Here is a 21316-nt window from a genome sequence, read left to right on the forward strand (position 1 = left end):
CTTATTTTTCAATTTTTAAAAAAATAATCAGAAAAATATTACTAAAATTAATGTTGTCATATAGAGGAGGCAGTTGTTAAAAAATGATGTATTCTGTGCATTAAATGTGATAGGCACACAACTGGATCTTTCTAAAAGACAGATCTGATTTTGTCATTCCCCTGACCAAAAGTTTTCACTATCTTATCATCTGTATGATTAATTCTTAACCAATATCACTTGCAAAACTTCTCAAAAATACAGATTCCTGGGATTTAACACATAGATTCCAAAGCAGTGGGTCTGGGCTAGGGTCTGAGAAACTGTTATTAAAGCCCATGGGTGACTCATACAGGTGCTGATTCACTGACATACAGGATTAATTCTAAATTCCTTAGCATGGAAAAAAAGGATACTTAAGATCTGGCCCCTGTATACCTGTATAGAGTTGTCTCCTGCTACTGGTTTCTCCTTCACATTTTATCACTTACAACTGTTTATAGCTACTGAGCCAGCCCTGTGTACGTGTTGTTCCAGCTTCCATGGACTGCTCTAGTCCCCAACCTCATGCCAAGGTCCACTTAGAAAACCCTCATTTCCATGTAAGGGTCAGCTCAAGGCTTATGTCTTTCAAGCATGCCTTCTGTTGGGCACCTTTGGGGCCTTGTCTATACTCTGTAGCAATTACATCATCACACTGTACTAACTGAATAGTTCTGTGCTAAACTTCTTGAAATGGCATATCTTTATCATTTATCTATTTCCAGCATTTAGCCCCTTGCTGTTTATTGCTGGGTGTGTCTTTTAGGAATGCTGTCCACTAAAAGTAACAGAAAGCTAACACAGGCTTAAACAAATAGAGGTTTGTAATTATCATATAAAAAGTCTTGAGGGAAGTGGCTACTGGTGGGGTTTCATTAGCTCAACAATGTCAAGGCTGGCTTCTCTGTGACTCTCTTGGCCTCTCTCTCATACCTGGGGGGCATCATGGTTGTAAGATAGTGGTTGCAGCTCTGCACATCGCAGTCACAGGAAGGAGGAGGAAGGTAGTTGTACAAATTGTGCATATGCTGTTTAATCAGTATAGCAAATTTTTTCAGAATTCTCCCAGCAAACTTCCACTAAGAGGTGTCATTTGCCAGAACTGGGCCACATGGCCACCACTAGCTAGAAGGAAGGCTGGGAAAGGAGAGGATGGGATTGGTGTGATTCACCTAGAACAGGATTCTCATGATTAAGTTAAAACGTTAGATCAATCATGACCCATGGCCTCAGGTGGCACATCATTGCTGTGAATAAACTTGCAGTTCAATTGGCAAAAAAAAAAAAAAAAAAGTGGAAATGAATGAGTATACAATTACCAGCTCTGCCACAGTAGGTATTCTATAAACTTTATAAGTATAAATGAGTGAATAAACAAATGCATGAAGCATGAAGAAGTAAATATTAATCTTTGCAATAAGGACAGGTAGGTAGTTCTTGTAACTGATTAGGGTAGAAAAGGCAAGAGTAAATACAGATGCAGAGTGATACAAATAAAAGAAAACTCAACTCTACAACTTAAGGCAAAACAAAACAAATAAAGGACATAATTTATGAGTCTATATAGCTTCATTCACTGACAGAAGCATCAGGCGGCTCCAGGCTTATATCCTCACAGGTTCAAGTTCAGGGAAAAGAAAGCACCACAGGAGCCACAAAGAAAGGCATAAGTTTATGGTCAGACTACAGTCACGTGGCTACCCTGAATCCAGGGGTCAGGACTAGTCACAGCCAAGACTCACAGACCAAGTAGGAGAAGGGTGGAGAAAAAACCGGAGCTATTATCAGCAGAAGAAAGGATGGATTGGATGATTGGCAGCCAAAAAGAATAGATGCCACCTCAAACAGAACCCACAAATGAGGACCAGGCATTCAGAAATGAGCATGAGAAGTTAGCAAGGCAGGTGTATGGGTTCAGAGTCAACACGATTTGACGTCACTGCCCTCCATGTGACACTCCCACATCACTTAGTAGAGGAGCTGGCAGCACCTAGAATATATCCTCTCAGCTTGTCTTTCCTTGAGTGGTTACCTTTACAAAGCAGCAGTAAGAGGATAGATTAAATTAATCCTTCTCAACTTTTCATCAGAATATTCCCTACAGCCATGAAGGGTGAGCACTCTGGAATTTGGGGCAGAATGGTGGTGAAACGGAAGGCTGGCAGAATATTTTGGAGCTGTCTGCTGCAAAACTAAAATTTATTTGAAGTCTTGTGCTTTTTACTTAAGATGTTTAACTTTGAATTTTATTCCATAGAATATCCATGTTATTTTTTAAATGTTTTAAATTACTAATAACTTAATAGTTTCTCAATTTTTTTTTCCCAAATAAAATTGACCTCCTAAATGACATACCAGTTCGTTCACTTTGGCACACAGCTATTTACCCCTGGACTACACATATCACAGTTCAAGAATCATGGGATTAAGTAAACTCTGCACATTGTTTCCAGCCTGTTTCTCAAGTAGCTGTTTCTGGCAGTGGCATCCACTTATTAAAGCTCTCATTAGCCATAAATGTTAATACAGATGGTTCCCAAGTTAGGATTTTTCAACTTTAAGATGGTGTGAAAGCGATAGGCATTCAGTACACCCCTCAGCTTATCCAGATAAACCCATGGTAGGTCAAGGAACATCTGTAAAACTGCCATCTATTGAATACCTACCACATTCAAAGCAATTTTATATATTTTCTCATTTAATTTTCCCAATAATTCTGAAAAGCAAATATCATCTCCAAATACACAAGGAAGGTGAAAGTCACAGAACTTCACTAACACTGAGAGTTAGACGTTTAGATAATAGGATCAAAACTCAGGACTCTGACTCTAAAGCCTGTGTCTCTTCCATGTCTTTCTTCCTCTCCCTTCGAATTGCTTCTTTACGCTTGAGGAACATCAACCTTGAATAAGAAACAATCTACAAATTTAAGCAGTATACAGAATAACTAATAATGCATTATCCTACACACTCTGAGGCCTCCTGCACTAGGGCAGTGTGGAATAGTGTAGTAGACCTGGAATCAGGAATCCTAGGTTCTCTTGTCAACCCCACCTATAGCAAACTGTGGGGCTTTGGAAAAATACTTCTCTGGACCTGAGGCTCTTGATCTGCAAAATGAGAGTGGGACCTGGTCATTTTTGCAGTCATATTCAGCTCCAGAGTGCTAACCTTTCAACATCAGTTCCTCAAGATTCAGCCGTCTAAGTGCAGACTAACCAAGTCTTATATGCCTATTAAATGTAATATGCCCTCCAAAAGAGACCAGAAAGATCTAATTATAGACACACTCTCAAAAACGGTATCAGATGAATGCTAACTCCAACCCAAACTTCTGAGAAAATAATCATAACAGTACTAGGATGATGATAACTACTTATTGATTGTTAATCACATCCCAGTTACTGTTCTAATGTAAGTACTATCTCCTTTAACCTTTGTAACAACCCTACGCAAAGTAGATCCCATTATCATTCCCATTTTACAGGTGAAGAAACTAAAGTACGGTACATTTAAGTAACTGCCCAAGATCACATAATTAATGGCAAACTCAGCCATTAATTACGTATAATGTAATTATGTGTAATGGCAAACCCAGCAGTCAGACTCTGCAGTCTGAAGCGAGATGATCATGAAACACTGTCTCCCTCCTGACCAGGCTGTTCTCATTGAGAAATGTGCACTTGAAAAGCTTCCTGGAGACAAAAGACCTTATCACTAATGCTGCACCACAGATTGATTTAAAACACCAAGTGTTTTATTATGCCAGCAGATGCATGCCAGAGTTATGACAATGTCAATTAATGTCTCACTGGCTTTGTTAACCTTGCTGGAGTCTGTGGAGATTGCAATGGTGAGGTGTGAGAGAAAGACTGAGCTGGTGGGAAGGAGTCTGGTTGCAGTTAGGAGGCAGGCACAAGGATTCCCTGCATCGTAACCATATGAAGGCTGATGGGAAGGCAAATTACTATTAGTATTCATCAGCACCAGTCAGACATGCCTAAAGATTGGCTTTCAGGTTAAGTAGAGAATACTAAACTTACTCAATAATATTCATTCGGTAGTTGTACTCACACATTTTTACACTGCTGTAAGAAACTGCCCAAGACTAGGAAATTTCTAAAGGAAAGAGGTTTAATTGACTCACAGTTCCACATGGCTGGGAAGGCCTCAGGAAACTTACAATCATAGCAGAAGGCAAAGGGGAAGGAAGGCTTGTCTTACATGGCAGCAGGTCAGAGAGAGAAAGAAAGAGAGAAGCGGGGGGAAGAGCCCCACACTTACTAAACAATCAGATTTTGTGAGAACTCTTATCACGAGAACAGCAAGGGTAAAGTCTGCTGCCATGATCCAATTACCTCCCACCAGGTCCCTGCCTTAACATGTAAGGATTACAATTCAAGTTGAGACTTGGGTGGGGACACAGGGCCAAACCATATCAGTAGTGCTTTGCAAGCTCAGTTGAGTAATGCATTTTTTCATGGAGACTGTTTTGGGATGGTGTGCTATGGAATACATTTTGGAAAATTCTGCTCCATTGAATATAGCAAGCTTTAGCCAGTGGACCACCCAAAAATGAACAAGTGCAATAAAGAGTTCTTAGCTTTCTATGCTACCCATCCAGGAGGCCCTGGTGCCCCAGACAGCTGAAGCATTTAAGAGAAAGTAGATCCTCATGTTTGTTGAACCTCACTCATACCAAGGGCAAGACAGAAATGTCTCCATCAATATGCAAAACTTTTTACTTTTAATTTCACATTTATTATAGATAAGAGATTCTGATAGGCACTTTATACACCTTAAATTGTTTCAAGTTTAAGCACCTATATAATTTTTAGATGTATAAAAGATAATTTTTAAAAATAGAACACTTGCTGGTAGCCAACTTAGTGTTAAGATTATTTTCTTAAATTCAACTAGTTGATTAAAATTAGGTGGAGGGAATGAGGGATTGACATGAGGTGATGTATTTTAATGTACCTACTTAATAGAATTGAAAGATCCCAACAGGTTCTTCCTGCTCAGTACACAAACAAAGACTACAGCATTACAGTAAAGAAAAAGTTTACTTGACACAAGGCTGGCCATGCCATGTGGGAGACAGTTATTACTGAAATCAATCTCTTCTTAAGTTAGGGGATTTCCAAAGGTAGTCTGGGGGAAGAGGTGGAGGTGGCTAGGCAATGGGTACTTACCGCTGATTAGTTGGGGGAGCAGTCATAGGGATATAGGAAATTATCCTCCTGCTGGCTGAAGTGCTTCTGGGTGGAGACACAGGAGTGGTTGGCAGGTCCAGGTAGAGCCATCATTGGTGTCGGACAAGCAAAAAACCTGAAAAGTTATCTCCAAAGGGCAATCTTAGATTCTACAATAATGATGTTATCTGCAGAAGTAATTGAGAAAGTTGCATATCTTGTGATCTCCAGAAAAAATGGCTGGCAATGCTCATATGTTAGCAGAATCCAGGCTTCTCTATCTTCCTAACCTGGTGGTCTCTCATTAAGCTTTACAAAGATGGTTGTGTTTGGGGGAATGGCTATAATCATATAAACTATAAATATCTCCCACAGCTAGCCAAGCCTATGCCCATTAACAGTTAAGGCAGCTCGAAGGATAAAGGCAAGAGGGGATTGTCTAGATCATATCTCCTCCACTGTCATAATTTTCTTACTGTTATAATTTTTGCAAGGGCAGTTTCTGAATTGTCACAAACATCCTACCCAAGGCAAAGAACTTGCTATTTTCTATTTTTATCTTTCTTTTAAAAAATAATTTCAGATTTTGATTCAAAGATAGAGCTCATTTTTGCCACTGAATTCTGTAAGAATTTCTGTCAACGAGGAAGTCTTCATTAGATCAGTGAATCTCAGATATTTATAGTCCTTGGAAGAAACAGGTTATCAAAAAAAGAGGGAAAATGAAAGATGGTTCCTTTAGGAAATGAACAAAGAGGAAGATATGTCCCAACCACAAGAAGCAAATGGAAGGAAATGGCTGGCTTCAGAATGTTAATATAATCACTGCAAATTTGTTTTCATATAAGTAATTAATCAACTTTTGTCACTTTTTGCGATTCATTGTGAACATTCTGCATGAGGTCCGTCCTTCACTGTGCTACTTCAAGTTTAAAAGCCTGAGGCTTTTAGAACTTGCCTTATGACATTGTCAAGGCCCTTTTTATAGACTAATTAACATGCCAAGAATTTCAAGTCAACAAAAGATACAATGGTACCATGTTTTAGTTTTCAATAACTTTTTCATGCCCACTTCAAGCACTTCTTACATTTCTGGCCCTCTCTGCTGATACCACCCTCACTGGAGGGACTGGCTTTAAGTTTCACGGAGGGCCCCACCCTTCCTGTTCATTCAGTGGGACCATTCATGAAGGGAAATAATGACATTACATTATGCAAGTTTCCCTATGTGTAACTTCTCCTAATAGAGCCTTTTTGATGGAATTTTTAGGATCCACGCTCACCGAGATTAAGCTACATATTCTAAGCTAAGGACCACACTAGACTGGAGCAAATATAACAGATCTCAGCATGGATTGCCTTGGTACCAGAGTCCCTAACAAGCCCACATGCTGCCAGTCACATTGTTCACACAGACTCTTGGGGAAACTGGAACACTCCATCCTGGCTTTAAGTTACCACCACTATCAAACTACCACCCTTTTCTATTAAGGCTTAAATTGCCAATATAACAATACAGAAGAACTTATACTCACAAGCATTAACTTCTGTTTAAAGGGATATTTACAAACAACAGGATTTCTTGTTTCTTGAACCTAACTTAGCAGAAGATGAGTTCTCACCCAGGGGAGAAATTTTATATACAGTTTATTAGTAGTTCTATTACATATGTAAATGTACCCATTATAGAATATAAAGAGAAATAGAAAAGAGTAAAAATAATCACTCATAAATACCAATATTAACAATTTAAATAGGCTTCTTTTCACCTTTTCTCTCCTATAACTTGTATTATAGGAAAATGAAAGTAGTTGAAACTGTAAGTGAATTCTGGCCAAATATTTTTCCTAAATAAGCCAGCCAAAAGATGCTCTCCCCCAAGTCCTCTGAGATCTAATGCTGGACAAGAGGTACTGCGCCCCACCCCAACCACCCACATGGAAGCAGGACTCAAGAAGTCATGAGCTGCACATTTCTGATTTTGCTCACAGTCAAGCTGCGCAGGCAGAAGGGGTGAGGATTATTAATCAGATAAAGTGAGATGAACTACCAGCTCTCTCTCCTCTGCTCCTCAAAGAATTCCTTCACTTCCTCTGCCTGTTTCTGTCCTCACCCAGGGTGGCCCATGTTCTCCCACGGCGCTCTCCTCTGCTACTCGGCTGCTCCCCTGAAGGGCATGCCCAGAGCCTCCCGGTGCCCATAGCATCTGGTGCTGCTTCAAAGCCAATCACTAAACCAGCCAACTATCTGCCCTTGCGGTTTGCCCAGGCGAATCTTCCAAGGCCACTCCTGTCAAACTGGAAGCTCCCGGAACCTCTGTGCAAATGAATTCTAAAATCCTCCGTACCTTTACAGCAATCTCACAGAGATTTATCTTGTCACAAAGAGGAAAACATAAACCTTCCTGCCATCACTGAGGTACTCCAAGTGTGACTGCCTTTACTGCACCACTCAAAGAGTGAACTCTGCATGAAAAATAAAATTTCAGTCTTAACATTAGCTTCACTGTGAAATGGGTTGGAATTCTTCAAGAGACTAATTTAAAAATGAACTCTGAGAATCTGAACAAGCAGTATCTGAAAGGGAAACCTTAAATGATACATAAATAGGTGAAAATACGTTCAACCTCATTAACAATCAAAGGTATGCTAAACAAAACATACATGTTTTTGCTTATCTAACTAGAAATGATTTTTTAAAGTTATATTTGATGTCAGTGTAGAATGTCGGGAAACTTGTTAGTCAGGTTTCCCTGTTCGTCAGGTTTCCCCACATTCTCCTGGTGGGAGATTGGTAAAAGCAAATTGGGGGACTTGTATTAACAATGTGGAAACTATGCATAACCTCTCAGTAAGCAATTCTACTTATGATCCTAAGGATAAAATTAGTAGTATGCAAGAAGATTTGATAATAGCAAAAACTGGAAAAATATACAAGAATAAGTAGTCATTAAATACGGTATCTTCACTTGACAGAATACTCTGCAGCCATTAACAAGGAGCTGAAGGAAGAGGTTTATACATGAGAAAAAAAACTAATTATGAAACAACACATACAACGTAGCCCCAGTTTAGTGGAAATACATACACCTAGAAAAGGGTTTAGAGAGGAGTCATCAGTGGTTATCTCACAGTGGGGTGGACACAAAGCTAGCAGGATGGCATGCAGTTAAGAGTAAGGGGATTGAACATACTTGGATGCATATCCTAACTTTACCACTCTGGGAACTGGGGCAATTTTCTCACAGACTCCTTATTTGTAAAATGGGGATAATGTGACTTCTTAGGGCTTGTTAAAGGATTAAAAGAAATGGTGTTAATAAAGTACATAGCACAATATTTGGTACAAACAAAAACTAACTTATAGATCTACAGATTTTTTATCTAATTGCCAATTTTCTATGATAAATACATATTTTATAGTGAAAGTCATTTCAAAAAATGTAAACAAATATAGAATTATAATTAATAATATACACATTTAAGTGATTAGAAGGGAAGTATACTAATGTTTACAATTTACTTTGAAATACATCAAAACAGAAGATGGATTAATGGTAGGTATACAAAAATTTACTGCAAAATTCTTTCAACTTTGTGGTGTGTTTGAAAATATAAAATGTTGGTAAAAATGAATATCACTTTAAATGTATTATCTTTTTTATTTATATAAGTAAGATGACCAGGCACATTGGTTCACTCCTGTAATCCCAGCACTTTGGGATGCCAAGGCAGGTGCATTGCTTGAGGCCAGGAGTTCAAGACCAGCCTAGGCAACATGGCAAAATCCCATCTCTCTACTAAAAATTAAAAAAAAATAAAAGAAAGAAAGAAAAAAAAAGAAAATTAGCTGGCCCTGGTGGTGCATGCCTGTAGTCCCAGCTACTGGGGAGGCTGAGATGGGAGAATCACCTGAACCCGGGAGGTCGAGGCTTCAGTGAGCCAAGATCACACCACTGCAGTCCAGCCTGAGCGACCAGAGTGAGACCCTATCTCAGAAAAAAAAAAAAAAAAAAAAAAAAAAGGAAAAGATGTTCATTTTAAGAGAGCATGAAATAAACACATTAAGAAAAAGTTAGTAATTTCTCTGACATACTCCTCACCAATTCCACTCTGCTGGGAAGGTATTTTTTGTATCTTTCCACATTTTTATGATCATAAATTTAAAGGAAACTGTTTTTTCATAAGATTTTATCATCCATATTACTTGACAACCCCTGTTTTTTACACTTGGAAAGGTAATTTTTGTTTAAAAAATAAAGAATGACATCTACCTCTTACTAATGAACCTATAAGTCACAAATAAATTTTCTTTATAGATAAGATAGAACATAGCTTTTTCTCATATGTGATTTTTATTATTACTCAAAATTTTAGGAGCCTTCATAGCAAGAAATAAAATACTTTGGTTTTTAAAATACTTTCATTATTTTTATATTAAAATGCAACACAGCTTGGTGCCTGTGCGTCCTACTGTGAGCTAGTATTTATTACCATCTCCTCCCACGGATTCCAAGTCCACTCACCTCTGTCTTTGGTGGTTTAATTGCTACCATTACACTTGAGGTCACCTTCTGCAGCCACCACTGTAGCCTAAGTTAAAGATAAAAATGTACCTGAGATTCACAGCATCTGAATATGCAGGACCACAATTCCTATTCACATATGTACATTCAATGTAAAGAAAACAAAACAAAATAACAACAGTGACAAAACTGTACCAGTATATCCTGTGTAAGGGGTTGTTACCTACCCCACAGAAGCGGACTGGACTCTACTCCAGATTTTCAAGGAAACTATCTTTTGTTAATGCTTTGAAAATGTCTTGTCATTTTCTCTGCTTTTTCTTTATGAAACTCCTATTTTCTTAGGATACTGAACCTCCTAGATTAAGCCTCTAATTATCTTAGCTTTTCTCCCTTATTATCCATTTCTTTAATGTTACTTCTTACTGGGTGTTTTCCTTGACTTCATCTTCCTGAATGAGGAGCATTCTTAATTTCAACTATAATTTTTAATTTATAAGTGCTTTTTGCTCTGACTAGACTGGTTTCATTAATTTGCATTCTTATTTTATGTCACTAAACATATTAAATAGCAATACTTTATAGCATTTTTTCCATTCCTTGATTTGCCTCTGTTAACTCTTAGTGTCTTTTTATTATTATCTTTTGGGGCAGGGGTTGGTTTGTACCTGTACTTTTCATGTTGAAGGTTTTCCTTAAATATCTGGTCAATTTCTCCTATTTAAAAACAAGACATTAAAATGCTGACTGGAGGCCCCACTCTATTGGTGGCATCTTAGTTCATTTTGTGCTGTTAGAACAAAATGCCACTGACTAATTTAGAGCGAACAGAAATGTATTATCTCACAATTTAGATGGCAGGGAAGTCCAAGATCAAGGCAGTGGCATCAGGTGTGGGACTTCTTACTGCATCCTTACATGATAAAAGGCAGAAGGGCAGCAGGGAACCAGCTCCCTCTGTCAAGGCCCTTTATCAGAGCACTAATCCCATTCATGAGGGAGGAGCCCTTGCAGTCTAATCATCTCCTAAAGGCTCACCTCTTAATACCATCACATTGGTAACACCTGGATTTTGGAGGGGACACATTCAAACCACAGCAGTAGGGCTTGACAACTAGTGAATCTCACTGTACAGCATTGGGCAGGCATCCAGGTTTTAATTTTTTAGGTTTTTAGGTTTTTATTTGTAGGTCTGGTCAGTTCCTGAGTTTCCTAACAGAAGAATCCTCCAATCTTGTCCTCGGGATAGAAGGCTGGCTACTAGTATGTTCAGCTTAGATGATGGAAGACCTCCTCATTAGATACAACGTGTTTCTTGTATTTCCCTGGTTTTCTATCCAGCACCGAAGCACTTCTCTCCTCTGTGCTTGATATCCACAACTCCAAAAACTGTTTCTGCAATTCCTCTAAGAAATGGATCTCTCAGGTCTCTTAGGGCACAAGAAGAGTAGTCATCTAATTTCTCGGAATGAAGGTGGGCATTGGCATCCAATTGCTCCTCAAACAAATAGTCTTCTTGTTCTCAGCCTCCTCTCCTCCAGGCTTTGGGCTTCCATTTCTGAGAATTCCTGGAATTTGGCAGGGTAAACCACCAAGCTTCTCAGTGGTAACCTCCCTCCTCCCCTCCACATACACACTTGTAAATTTGACCTTTGATCTGCCCAATGGTTGAAATTCACCCAACCATGTGCAATCTTCATATATTATAGTTTGAAGTTTTAGGTGTTTCCTGGTTTCATTAAAGATAAAGTTGAGCACCTGTAATTGTGCTGTGGTTGTTACTGTTCTTCTTATTTTGTGGTAACTTCTGAGAGGAGAATTGGGCAGAGACATCGTTACTTTTACCTCCCATCTTATAACTGATAGAGCTTCTTATTAGTAGAGGAAAGATTCTTGTTTATTTTCTTAGGTGAGAATAGAAAATTACTCTTTTCTAGTTGGAAAAAGCCTGTCATATGTATATTTCTTCATATTCTCAGCATGAATTCTAACCTAAATGATATCTTTCTTTCTTTAGATGCCTAATGCATACAAAGTTAGGAAAGCAAAGGCAGGAAGCCAAAATGAAACACTTTTCTTTTTCTCCCTGGCAGTCCCTTAACATTTTGGGCTTCATACAGTATCTCCACTAAATAACAGAGGGAGAAACTGAGATAGAAAGCGAATCCCAAAGTGTTGAAGGTGATTATGCCATCGAAAGCTAATGTCTGCATGTAAGATGGGGATTTCTACCCCAAGTTTTCTTTCTAGAACGCTAAGGGCAGGCAGGAAAATTATGAGGAAATAAAATACTTAGGATTTAGTAAAACAGATACCAAACTTTACATATGAGTTTATTTCTTCACTATATTTTCTATGTTATATTCTAAGAACAAAAGCACACAATCTTCTCCTGGGTAAGAAGAAGCTTCTGTTTGACATACATGGCTAGCATGTGGATAATACCACCACCATCTTTCTAATTGGACTGGAGTTCATATCTTTTCTCATTTGGCTGCCATTCATCCAAACCACCTCCCACTCTTCCTTTTGTGTCCAGAATTGCGAGCAGTGAACCCTCGCAGTGAGTGTTACGGTTCTTAAAAATGGTGTGTCCAGAGTCTGTTCCTTCAGATGTTCAGATGTGTCTGGAGGTTCTTCCTTCTGGTGGGTTCATGGTCTTGCTGACAGGAGTGAAGCCGCAGATCTTCGTGGTGTTACAGCTCTTAAAGGCAGCATGGACCCAAACAGTGAGCAGCAGCAAGATTTATTGCAAAGAGCTAAAGAACTAAGCTTCCACAGTGTGGAAGAGGTTCCCAGCGGGTTGCCGCTAGCTGGGGCAGCCTGCTTTTTTTCCCTTATCTGGTCCCACCCACATCTTGCTGACTGGTCCATTTTACAGAGAGCTGATTGGTCCGTTTTGACAGAGTGCTAATTGCTGCATTTACAATACCGAGTTAGACACAGAGTGCTACACAGAAAAGTTCTCCAAGTCCCCACTAGGTTAGCTAGATACAGAGTACTGATTGGTGTATTTACAAACCTTGAGCTAGATGCAGAGTACTGATTAGTGTGTTTACAAACCTTGAGCTAGACACAGGGTGCTGGTTGGTGTATTTACAATCCCTTAGCTAGACTTAAAGGTTTTCCAAGTCCCCACCAGACCCAGGAGCCCAGCTGGCTTCACCTAGTGGATCCCGTACTGGGGCTGCAGATGGAGCAGCCTGCCAGTCCTGTGCTGTGCGCCTGCACTCCTCAGCCCTTGAGTGGTTGATGGGACTGGGTGCCACAGAGCAGGGGGCAGCACCCATCGGTCGGCATGGGAGCCCTCTGCAGAGGTGGTGGCTCGGGCATGGCGGGCTGCAGGTCCCGAGAGCCCTACCCCCTGGGGAGGCAGCTGAGGCCTGGCGAGAATTTGAGCCCAGTGCATGCGGGCTGGCAGTGCTGGGGGACCCAGCGCAACCTCTACAGCTGCTGGCCTGGCTGCTAAGCCCCTCACTGCCCTGGGCCGGAGGCACCAGCTGGCCACTCCAAGTGTGGGGCCTGCCAAGCCTGCACCCGCGCCCGCCAGAACTCACGATGGCCTGTGAGTGCTGCGCACAGCCCCGGTTCCTCCCGGCACCTCTCCCTCCAAACCTCCCACAAACAGAGGGAGCCGGCTCCAGCCTCGGCCAGCCCAGAGAGGGGCTCCCACAGTGCATAGCTCCTCAAGCGCCACCTGAGTGGACATGGAAGCCAAGGAGGCACTGAGAGTGAGGGCTACTAGCACATTGTCACCTCACACTTTGTCTAAGAAATTTCCCACTTTGAAAGTCCTGTTTGGAAGGAGAGTTATTTCTCACTACATAGGCTGAGACGCTGAGGCTGTCAGATTCACAATTTCCCAAGTCAACCTTGCAGGTAGAGTGCAGGTGAGAGGTGACAATGTGCCAGCAGCTCTTGCTCACTCTCGGCACCTCCTCAGCCTCTGTGTCCACTCTGGCCATGCTTGAGGAGCCCTTTAGCCCACCGCTGCACTGTGGGAGCCCCTCTCTGGGCTGGCCGAGGCTGGAGCCGGCTCCCTCTGCTTGCAGGATAGTATGGAGGGAGAGGCCTGGGCAGGAACCAGGCTGCTTGCTGGCCAGCGCAAGTTCTGGTTGGGCACGGGTTGCACGGCCTTCACTCAGAGTGGCCAGACTGCGCTGCTGACCCCTGGCAGTGAGGGGCTTAGCACCCTGGCCAGCAGCTGCAGAGGGTGCACCGGGTCCCCCAGCACTGCCAGCCCACCCGTGATGTGCTGGAATTCTCACTGGGCCTCCCCCGCCTACCTGCAGGGCAGGGCTCGGGACCTGCAGCCAGCCATGCCCAGGTCTCTCCCCATGCCTCCCCCACCCCCATGGGCTCCTGGGCAGCCTGAGCCTCCTCAACCATAGGGCCCCCTGCTCCGCAGGACCTGGTCCCATGGATGGCCCAAGGGCTGACAAATGTGGGTGCCTGGTGCAGGACTGGTGGTCACCTCTGCCCACAGCCCCAGGGAGGGATCCACTAGGAGAAGCCCCCTGGGCTCCTGAGTCGTGTGGGGACTTGGAGAACTTCTATGTCTAGCTAAAGGATTGTAAATGCACCAATCAGCACCCTGTGTCTAGCTCAAGGTTTGTAAACGCACCAATCAGTGCCCCATGTCTAGCTAATCTAGTGGGGACTTGGAGAATTTTTATGTCTAACTAAAGGATTGTATTATGTCTAGCTCAAAGTTTTTAAATGCACCAATTAGCACCCTGTCAAAAAGGACCAATCAGCTCTCTGTAAAATGGACCAATCAGCAGGATGTGGATGGGGTCAGATAAGGGAGTGAAAGCACGCTGCCCAAGCTGCAGCGGAAATCCGCTTGGGTCACCTTTCACAGGGTGGAAGCTTTGTTCTTTCCCTCTTTACAATAAATTTTGCTGCTGCTCACTGTTTGGGTCCACTCTGCCTTTATGAGCTGTAACACTCGCTGCGAGGGTCTGCAGCTTCACTCCTGAAGTCAGCGAGACCACGAATCCACCAGAAGGAAGAAACTGAGTATCTGAAGGAAAAAACTCCAGACACACCATCTTTGATAACTGTAACACTCACTGCAACGGTCCACAGCTTCATTATTGAAGTCAATGAGACCAAGAACCCACCAATTCTGGACACAATATGACAACAAATACCTTAGGGGTAAGAATATCTAGCCATACAAACACTACAGGTAGGCAGATATTTCCTTAGGTAGCCACACATTTTTTGTTAGTTTGAACAATATAATCCTGTTTTCAGAGTCCTACTCCAAGAAAAAGGTGCTAATATTCTTTCAATCTTGCAAATTGCATGGACCAGACAAGACTCAAGGTTCTTGGTAACTCCACTAGAAACTGAGACAATGTGAAACCCCAAATGAGCAAGCCAGCTATTCCTACTCATCATAACTGCCTAACTCATCCTACAGACACCAGTGTGTTCAAGGAGCTCCTCTGGGTCTATACACCTAAAATGCATATTCAGGTCAAAAGGAGAGAGTGAGTTTGTGCACAGATGAAATTAATATCTGTGGAAATCATGTTTGAGCACTCTTTTAATTAAGCAAAGCTAATGAGAGTACCCATGCCCTTTTTTGTTTAGTAGTGGTATCCAGGTGGTGGTTTTAGGTATAATTATTGTAAATAATGCCAGTTTAAGCTTCAGAGAATCAAAGGTAAATTCCTGAGAGAATTTTATTTTCTCAGGATTTAAATAAACAACTGAAAAAGAAAAGAGAGGCAAAGGAGAATGTTTTCAATAATAAACAAATAGCTATTTTATAGGAAAAAGTCTAAACAAAATATTAAGAATCAACCTAATGCAATGCAGCAAATACTTTTGAGAAATTATACCATGTTAGGTGCTGAAGAGTTATAGAGATAAAAAGAACTTGGGCCTACCCTTAACTAAAGCTGACAACTTCAGTGAGAGGTAGCAAAAAGTGGAAAAAATACTCAAATATCAGAAGACATTTAAGCATGACAAAAGGCAGAATGGGATCAACCAGAAGAGATGTAGCAAAAATCATATTTTTCATTTGTTTTTCAATGTCTCTATTTTTTTTTTATTCCCAAAGTTGCCTTCTTGTGACTTTCCACACACCGAGGCTGAGATGCTCATCATTTTCAGGGAGAAGGTAGATCTGCCTAGAATAAACAAGACACAGGCACATTATGATTTTTGTACATTTAGAAGGTTCGCAATAGACAGAAAACCCTCTGGCTTTCAATAGAAAGAGCTGGATGCTTGAAAGAGAAAGCCAGTTTCTCAGGAATCTCAAAGATGGGCTTTGAAATTCCAATTGGCCAAGCCTAGAAGACTGGATTGTAGAGTTCTAACTGTAAACACAGAGTATGGAAGTGCAGATTAGGGAATGGGACAGGAATTTGAGGAAGCCCAACCTGTGGCTGTGGGAGGAGCCCAGAAAATTGAGATGCTTGTCTGGGGTCACCTTGGGGTTGAGAGACTTGTGGGGTCGGGGGATGTAGAACACAGGTTGACTGGGAATCCAGAGTGTAGGAGGCTTGGGCATCAGTTCCCTTCAGGACCTCTTGGAGGGGACCTCTTCGCAAATTAACTGAGCCACCCTGTGCCACAGTCAAGTAGAACTGCGTTTAGGCTGAGAGGGTCTGAGAGAGATCCCTACTCTTTACTCCAGCACAAAGTGAAACCAATCCAGAAAATCCCTGGAGTCATTGCAGAGGGCAAGAAAGACATCTGAGAAACAAACAAGCGAACGAACAAAAAACAGAATGTGATGAGTCCTCATGCCTGCTTGAAGAATGCTGCATCATAGGGAAAGGGGACCACTCACAGAGGCTGCAAGGTAAACAGCTCAAAGCCAGAAGACAGATGGGTCCATCGGTGAACCTCACAGGGTCAGCAGTACTGGTGAGAGCAGAGTTGAGGGAGGAGAGAACAGAAAGGGACCGGGGTTGTGCCAAGAGAACAGAGGACAAGCTACACTAGCCAGAGAAGCCTTCAAAACAGACACAAAGAGACTTCATACAAAGCCAGCCAGGCCCACCTGCCTGCCCCTGCCCGTGCTTCATTTCCATGTGCTGGAAGAAGCAAGAAGGGAGAACACCTATGAGGAGATACTGATCCTAGTGGGGAACATGAACCTTGACTGACTACATTTAAGCCCTGATTTCACTAATGATTGAGTAAACTTGAAGAGGCAATATCACATGTTTTCTAGAGCTAATTGGTGGCTGATGAGTAAGTTAGGCCCATTTATAGGAAACCGCTTCTATTTCTACACACGAGTCAGTGTGTACATGGTGCGCACAACACAAAAGATACACACCAAATATGGGAACACCGAAAGAAGGAGACATTGTATTAAGTTGGGGGAGAAGAGCGATTGGGCCACCACTGGATGTTTTGGACTATGCCTTAGTGAATTTTTGGGATTCTGACACATAGAAATGAGGTGGAGGCATTCCAGGTGGCAGAAAAATGTCTATCAAAATCTAGGAAATCGGAGTAGGTAGGAAATGATAAGGAAAAAAATAATGGTCCGATTTGGCTGGAAAATACAGTCCTCATAAAATTCTATATACACTCTGCCAGAGTCTGTGTTTTGTCCCTAAGTGCTGGGAAGAGTTTTGTAAACATTTACAGAATAAAATATATTCTGAGCAGAGTGATGCCTGGAAATTTATGCCCATTACTTAAAAACCCCGCTGTCTCTGGTTCCTGTTCCTTACTGCAACTGTAGTAGACAAGCTTGCCACCAAATATTGCCTCCAGTGGAATACTTCTGTATTCAGCCTCAGCCCACAGAGAAGGAATCTTCCATCAATATTTTGTCCTTTCATCAGATGCTAGGAAAGTTTGCACCATTCTGCCCATCCCTACTCCTTGGATGGAAGCATGGCTAATACAAGGAATGTGGTGGTTCCATGTATATGAGGTGGGGTTCAAGCAGTTTTATTTTGATGAATCTCCAAAGGTGATTTAGATATACAATCTTGATCTCTGCTTTTTCTATCGCTCTCTTTGTCTCGTATTTCTTCATACCAATTTGGAAGAATATCTGCTACATAGTTGGTTTCAATAAATATTTGTTGAATAAATGGACAGACACACCCACCAATTTCTTTTCTCCTTTTTTTTTTTTTTCCTTGAGAAGGAGTCTCACCCTGTCACCAGGCTGGAGTGCAGTGGCACAATCTCAGCTCACTGCAACCTCCAACTCCCTGGCTCAAGTGATTCTTCTGCCTCAGTCTCCTGAGTAGCTGGGATTGCAGGCACGCACCACCATGCCCAGCTAATTTTTTTATTTTTAGTAGAGACAGGGTTTCACCATGTTGGCCAGGATGGTCTCAATCTCCTGACCTTGTGATCCACCTGCCTCAGCCTCCCATAGTGCTGGGGTTACAGGTGTGAGCCACTGCACCCAACTACATTTCTTAAACTTTAGCATGCAATGGAATCACTTAGTAGGCTTGTTAAAACAGACTGTGGAGGTCCACCTGAAGAGTTTCTGATTGAGTAGGTCTAGGGCGGAGGCTAAGAATCTACATTTCTAACCACTTCCCAGGTGATAACAATGCTATTGTTAGAAGGGGCTACACTTTGAGATCCAGTGGTCTAGATAAATATGGAAACCCCCTGAATACTTTAAATATAAGCCCAAACTTAATGGGACCTTTGAATGGTTTGCCTACCATTTTTCTGGGAGCTTTTAGAAAAGATGTTTCCCTATGTTTCATTACATAAGTTAAAGGAGCAACTTAATAGCATAAATTATAGGCATTGAAAACTGTTGCTGAAACATAGGAATTTTTATTAAGAATCCAGGAATCAGAGAGTTCTGAATAAAATGTGAGTCATCATTTTCTATTCAAAGTTTGATGTTATAATCTAAAATAGGATTTTTTAAAAGTCATAGGATTTCTATTTTTTTACCCTAAAGTGACCTCCTTTAATATCAAAACAAATCAAAAATCAGGCTCCCCTTCTGGAGTGATTGAAAATTAGATAAAGAGGACTGTATTTCTGTCCATTATCTGGAGGAGAATCCATGTGAGAATTTGGGACTGTCTTGCTATCTTTTTAACCCTACAGAAGAAACAAAACACCATTTTCACATTCTGCCAAGTACCCACAAAGGACCAGGTTTCTGTCTTGTTTTCTAGACACTATAAAAATATCAGAGCTGCTTAATTTTTAAAACTTCTGTAAAAATTTAAGGTTTTTAAACTTTCAAACAGTAATACTTAAGATTTATATTAAGTTATAGCTTTCCTTGGTAAGATTACTCTTGAACTTCCCTAATTTGTAGTTTCAATTCTATTAGTTGTCTGTAAAGTCAAAGATTTTGTTTGATCACTATAAATAATGTGTTTACTTTATAATGGTGTGTATTGTTTTTATCATGTGGACTCTCACTATTTAGAAGTTTAAGTGATCAAATACCCTTGTTTCTGTAAGCCACCTAAGAACCATAACTCCAATTATAACTAATTGGAAATATATACATATGTATATAGATAGATGCATATATATATGCATATATATATATAATGGAGTTCAGATAAATGATATTGGAGCTAAAATGATATTGGAAATATCAATGATATTGATATTTCAGACTGCACATGAAATTCCCAATAAAATGTCTGACACAGCTCTGAACTACAGGGCTCCTCAACTTTATCCACAACGTTGAACTTTTGATATAGTCCTACAGTGGACAGACATGTTGCTTATAAGGGCAGAAAATAACAGTCTGAAGAAGTGTTTCCAGATCTGGCTTTTTTATTAAAAACCTCACTTATCCAAAGACTGATGCTTATTAAGCTTGACATAACTCCTCTCAGACCTGAGACTTCAACTTCAGATTGATTTTCCTTGTTGTATTTTATAAGACACGAAAAATTAAACACTCTCATATGTCATTATTATTTGTAATTGCAGGTTGTATTTTGCAGGCTGACTGCTCCCTGCTGCCCCTGTGTTCTATGAGTACATGTAATTTTGCACATTAGAGAATTTTCTATTTGTCTGCCAATGGGCTCTTTTGCCAAGATGTAGGCAGGTGTAGATATCAAAAGCCTTCATAGCAATAGCATAAACGGAAGCTTGACTCAAATCACTTTTATGAAAGGAAACATTTTTTCACATAATTTGGTAGGAATTCATCACTGTGCTACAGAGTGAATGGAGGCTAACAGAAGCAAGAAGGGTCAAAAGAGGAAATAGATACAGAACATGGGCTTGAGAGTGGAGGGCATAGAACAGACGAGTCTCAAGATAGATAAAGAAGATTTTGGCAAGTAAGAATCAGGAGCAAGAATGGCAGAAGAGAGTTGGCAAGTTTGGGAAACAAGAGTACAAAATGAGTGAGGGCGCCAAGGAAGTCAAGGTGCCAGGTGAGAATGCCTAGAGAGGATGGCAGAGGTGAAATTGGCATTGGTGAAATTGACAGAACTATGTAGGAAGCAGGCCAGACTCAAACAAAACTGAGACCAGCAGCCAACGCTATGACTGTAAGACTAATGGAAATGCAAGAGAGTGAGAAGGAAGCAAAACAGACAATCAATTTTGACTATTCTAATGAGCCTTAATTAACTACTTTGGCTGAAAACCTCCCATGACAGAACACAGCAGCCTCCAGAGCAGCTTAAAGAAACTGTCAGGATGTACATGAGCTGTTAACAGAACTCCTCACTTTAGTTTTCTTTAGCCAGTTGTTTTCTTCCGTATGGGTGAATGGTCAAAGGTGTGAATCTGAATTCACCAAACAAGATGCAAAAAAAAAAAAAAAAGTTATGAACTGTATTTATGTTACTAGCAGCAACCTTCCTGAGGATATCATTAATATTTCAGGAGATCCACTTAATAAGAACCATTTCCACATGAAATTTTGAATTCCTTAGGCAAGCCACCAGGCTAGATAAAGAAACCCACCAGATGCCTTGTAAGTTGTATTATCCTGTTATCCTTAGAAATGAATGGATATTGAATTCAACCCCTAAGTCAGTGGTTCCCACTCCAGATAGCACATTAGAATTTACATGGGGAAATGCTGATTAGCCTGGGGTGGAACATGAGTTTCTTAGGAGCTTCCTGCATGATTGTAAGGACTGAGAACTATTGCTATATGGAAGAGACTCAATGACAAAAACACAACTCCCTACCACAACATTAACAATATGTTTTAAGATGTAGCCAGAATTTCCTAGAATGTCATGCAACCTTTGCTTCTACTTCTTTGGGTAAAAGAAGGCATGTAGTGACTTTAGCCAATCTCAATGTTATGGGCTCATCTCCTGAGGTTACTATGCCTCTTTTTTCTTTCAAGAAAAAGAAACAACAGCATGTTGCTTAATCATGCTTACTTCATTTGTGCATATGTCCAATAAATTTCAATTGCTTTGTAAGATAGTATTGACGGGTCCTGTTCCTTTTCTGTCCATTATAATTTGTGCAGCCTAATTTATCCTTTCAGTTTCTGAGTATGTATTCACTGCTTTTAAGTGACAGACAGAGGGGAAATGTCTGTAGTATTTCAAATAGAGATCTAAAGCAGCAGAATGGTTTAACCAAGACAACTGCTAAA

This window comes from Macaca thibetana, chromosome 4 (assembly GCF_024542745.1).
Source record: "Macaca thibetana thibetana isolate TM-01 chromosome 4, ASM2454274v1, whole genome shotgun sequence".
Lineage (NCBI taxonomy): Eukaryota > Metazoa > Chordata > Mammalia > Primates > Cercopithecidae > Macaca > Macaca thibetana.